The sequence below is a fragment of the Durio zibethinus genome, unplaced genomic scaffold (genome assembly GCF_047325235.1).
Source record: "Durio zibethinus cultivar Kanyao isolate XHJ-2024 unplaced genomic scaffold, ASM4732523v1 HiC_scaffold_3, whole genome shotgun sequence".
NCBI classification, from domain to species: Eukaryota; Viridiplantae; Streptophyta; class Magnoliopsida; order Malvales; family Malvaceae; genus Durio; species Durio zibethinus.
The window spans coordinates 8878501-8883500 of record NW_028323044.1 but is presented as its reverse complement, the minus strand read 5'-3'; positions in this window follow the sequence as shown (position 1 = coordinate 8883500).

Here is a 5000-nt window from a genome sequence, read left to right as displayed (position 1 = left end):
CAACAAGGGCCAACGTGAGCCGATGGTGGTCGAGGCAACCGCCCGCACCAGCTCGAGGCATGTGCCCACACCAAGGCCCGGCATGTATCGATGGTGTTCGACGTAGGGGCAATCTTCTGCTGATGGTGGTCGAGGCAAGAGCCCGCACCAAGGGCCAGCGTGTGCCCATGGTGCTCGAGGCAACCGTCCGCACCAGGGCCCAGCGTGTGCCGATGGTGGTCGAGGCAACCGCCCGCACCAGGGCCCAGCGTGTGCCGATGGTGCTCGAGGCAACCGCCCGCACCAAGGGCCGGCTTGTGCCGATGGTGTTCGAGGCAACCGCCCGCACCAGGGCCCAGCGTGTGCCGATGGTGGTCGAGGCAACCGCCAGCACCAGGGCCCAGCGTGTGCCGATGGTGGTCGAGGCAACCGCCCGCACCAGGGCCCAGCGTGTGCCGATGGTGGTCGAGGCAACCGCCCGCACCAGGGCCCAGCGTGTGCCGATGGTGGTCGAGGCAAGCGCCCTCACCAAGGCCGAGCGTGTGCCGATGGTGGTCGAGGCAACCGCCCGCACCAGGGCCCAGCGTGTGCCGATGGTGGTCGAGGCAAGCGCCCGCACCAAGGCCGAGCGTGTGCCGATGGTGGTCGAGGCAAGCGCCCGCACCAGGGCGCAGCGTGTGCCGATGGTGGTCGAGGCAAGCGCCCTCACCAAGGCCGAGCGTGTGCCGATGGTGGTCGAGGCAACCGGCCGCACCAAGGGCCGGCGTGTGCCGATGGTGTTCGAGGCAACCGCCCGCACCAGGGCCCAGCGTGTGCCGATGGTGGTCGAGCCAGGAGCCCGCACCAAGGGCCGGCTTGTGTCGATGGTGTTCGGGGCAACCGCCCGTACCAGGGCCCAGCGTGTGCCGATGGTGCTGGGGGCAAGCGCCCGCACCAGGGCCTAGCGTGTGCCGATGGTGCTGGGGGCAAGCGCCCGCCCCAGGGCCCAGCGTGTGCCGATGGTTATCGGGGCAACCGGCCGCACCAGGGCCCAGGGTCTCCCGATGGTGCTCGAGGCAACCGCCCGCACCAAGGCTCAGCATGTGCCGATTGTGATCGAGGCAACAACCCACACCAGGGCCCAGCTTGTGCCGATGGCGGTCGAGGCAAGTGCCCGTACCGAAGGGCAGCCTATGCCGATGATGGTCGATGCATGTGCCATCACCATGCGTCATCATGTGCCATTGATGGTCGAGGCCTTGGCCGAAGTTCGATTTTGAGCCACGGTGCCCATGCTTGGCTCCAGCATGTGCTGGTGCCGCATTTTTTTCACTCGGGACAGCATCGCCGGAGCATCGCCGGAGCATCGCCGGAGTACCGCCGGAGAACCTGACCGGCGGCATTGGGGTTCCGGCGATTGGGAGGGGGGCCGGGGGGGTGTGCGCACATGATGTGCGATGGGTGCTGGTACTTGGCCTTGTGTTGGCCCCCTATCCCTCATCAAACCTCTGAGAATTCACACCCCCTTAAAGAGCATTTGAGATTTTACAGGTTTGCTACCAGTAGCCGTTAAAGTGTCTGAAATGGGGACACTTTTTTCAAACGGTCACAAAATCTTCTCTACTTCGAGTTTTTAGCTGAATTTTTTTGTGCATGCCAACAAAAATAGAAGGATCATGCCTACAAAATTTGGGGCCAAAAATCCTTATAAAAAAATTTTAAAAATTCCCGAACCGCAAAAAGTTTTGAAAATCGTGAAAAATAGAAAACGAGTCATCTTCCAACGAAACTTCACGTGAAGGCTTAGGGGACCATTGTATGAATTTACAAGCCATAAAAATGGCATTGGCACGGCAGAAATTTGAAGATGTGCCTAAACCCACCAGGGCCCAGCGTGTGCCGATGGTGCTCGAGGCAACCGCCCGCACCAGGGCCCAGCGTGTGCCGATGGTGCTCGAGGTAAGCGCCCGCACCAGGGCCCAGCGTGTGCCGATGGTGGTCGAGGCAACCGCCCGCACCAGGGCCGATAGTGTGCCGATGGTGCTCGAGGCAACCTGTCGCACCAGGGCCCAGCGTGTGCCGATGGTGATCGAGGTAACCTGCCGCACCAGGGCCCAGCGTGTGCCGATGGTGGTCGAGGCAAGTTCCCGCACCAGCGCCCAGCGTGTGCCGATGGTGCTCGAGGCAACCGACCGCACCAGGGCCCAGCGTGTGCCGATGGTGCTCGAGGCAACCTGCCGCACCAGGGCCCAGCGTCTGCCGATGGTGCTCGAGGCAACCTGCCGCACCAGGGCCCAGCGTCTGCCGATGGTGCTCGAGGCAAGCGCCCGCACCAGGGCCCAGCGTGTGCCGATGGTGGTCGAGGCAAGCGCCCGCACCAGGGCCCAGCGTGTGCCGATGGTGGTCGAGGCAAGCGCCCGCACCAGGGCCCAGCGTGTGCCGATGGTGCTCGAGGCAACCTGCCGCACCAGGGCCCAGCGTGTGCCGATGGTGCTCGAGGCAACCGACCGCACCAGGGCCGAGCGTGTGCCGATGGTGGTCGAGGCAAGCGCCCGCACCAGGGCCCAGCGTGTGCCGATGGTGGTCGAGGCAACCTGCCGCACCAGGGCCCAGCGTGTGCCGATGGTGCTCGAGGCAACCGACCGCACCAGGGCCGAGCGTGTGCCGATGGTGCTCGAGGCAAGCGCCCGCACCAGGGCCCAGCGTGTGCCGATGGTGCTCGAGGCAACCTGCCGCACCAGGGCCCAGCATGTGCCGATGGTGCTCGAGGCAACCTGCCGCACCAGGGCCCAGCGTGTGCCGATGGTGGTCGAGGCAAGCGCCCGCACCAGGGCCCAGCGTGTGCCGATGGTGGTCGAGGCAAGCGCCCGCACCAGGGCCCAGCGTGTGCCGATGGTGGTCGAGGCAACCGCCCGCACCAGGGCCCAGCGTGTGCCGATGGTGGTCGAGGCAACCTGCCGCACCAGGGCCCAGCGTGTGCCGATGGTGGTCGAGGCAACCTGCCGCACCAGGGCCCAGCGTGTGCCGATGGTGGTCGAGGCAAGCGCCCGCACCAGGGCCCAGCGTGTGCCGATGGTGGTCGAGGCAAGCGCCCGCACCAGGGCCCAGCGTGTGCCGATGGTGGTCGAGGCAAGCGCCCGCACCAGGGCCCAGCGTGTGCCGATGGTGGTCGAGGCTGCCGATGGTGGTCGAGGCAACGTGCCGCACCAGGGCCCAGCGTGTGCCGATGGTGCTCGAGGCAACCGACCGCACCAGGGCCGAGCGTGTGCCGATGGTGCTCGAGGCAAGCTGCCGCACCAGGGCCCAGCGTGTGCCGATGGTGGTCGAGGCAACCGCCCGCACCAGGGCCCAGCGTGTGCCGATGGTGATCGAGGCAACCGACCGCACCAGGGCCCAGCGTGTGCCGATGGTGCTCGAGGCAACCTGCCGCACCAGGGCCCAGCGTGTGCCGATGGTCGTCGAGGGAACCTGCCGCACCAGGGCCCAGCGTGTGCCGATGGTGGTCGAGGCAAGCGCCCGCACCAGGGCCCAGCGTGTGCCGATGGTGCTCGAGGCAACCGACCGCACCAGGGCCCAGCGTGTGCCGATGGTGCTCGAGGCAACCTGCCGCACCAGGGCCCAGCGTGTGCCGATGGTGGTCGAGGCAAGCGCCCGCACCAGGGCCCAGCGTGTGCCGATGGTGGTCGAGGCAAGCGCCCGCACCAGGGCCCAGCGTGTGCCGATGGTGCACCAGGGCCCAGCGTGTGCCGATGGTGCTCGAGGCAACCGACCGCACCAGGGCCCAGCGTGTGCCGATGGTGGTCGAGGCAAGCGGCCGCACCAGGGCCCAGCGTGTGCCGATGGTGGTCGAGGCAAGCGCCCGCACCAGGGCCCAGCGTGTGCCGATGGTGGTCGAGGCAAGCGCCCGCACCAGGGCCCAACGTGTGCCGATGGTGCTGGGGGCAACCGCCCGCACCAGGGCCCAGCGTGTGCCGATGGTGATCGAGGCAACCGCCCGCCCCAGGGCCCAGCGTGTGCCGATGGTGGTCGAGGCAAGCGCCCGCACCAGTGCCCAGCGTGTGCCGATGGTGGTCGAGGCAAGCGCCCGCACCAGGGCCCAGCTTTTGCCGATGGTGATCGAGGCAACCGGCCGCTCCAGGGCCCAGCGTGTGCCGATGGTTATCGGGGCAACCGGCCGCACCAGGGCCCAGGGTCTGCCGATGGTGCTCGAGGCAACCGCCCGCACCAAGGCTCAGCATGTGCCGCTGGTGATCGAGGCAACAACCCACACCAGGGCCCAGCTTGTGCCGATGGCGGTCGAGGCAAGTGCCCGTACCGAAGGGCAGCCTATGCCGATGATGGTCGATGCATGTGCCATCACCATGCGTCATCATGTGCCATTGATGGTCGAGGCCTTGGCCGAAGTTCGATTTTGAGCCACGGTGCCCATGCTTGGCTCCAGCATGTGCTGGTGCCGCATTTTTTTCACTCGGGACAGCATCGCCGGAGCATCGCCGGAGCATCGCCGGAGTACCGCCGGAGAACCTGACCGGCGGCATTGGGGTTCCGGCGATTGGGAGGGGGGCCGGGGGGGTGTGCGCACATGACGTGCGATGGGTGCTGGTGCTTGGCCCTTGTGTTGGCCCCCTATCCCTCATCAAACCTCTGAGAACTCACACCCCCTTAAAGAGCGTTTGAGATTTTACAGGTTTGCTGCCAGTAGCCGTTGAAGTGTCTGAAACGGGGACACTTTTTTCAAACGGTCGCGAAATCTTCTCCGGTTCGAGTTTTTAGCTGAATTTTTTTGTGCATGCCAACAAAAATAGAAGGATCACGTCCACAAAATTTGGGGCCAAAACTCCTTCTAAAAAAATTCTAAAAAATCACGAACCGCAAAAAGTTTCGAAAATCGTGAAAAATAGAAAACGAGTCATCTTGCAACGAAACTTCACGTGAAGGCTTAGGGGACCATTGTATGAATTTACAAGCCATAAAAATGGCATTGGCACGGCAGAAATTTGAAGATGTGCCTAAACCCACCTAGCACCCGATCGATCCCCGGC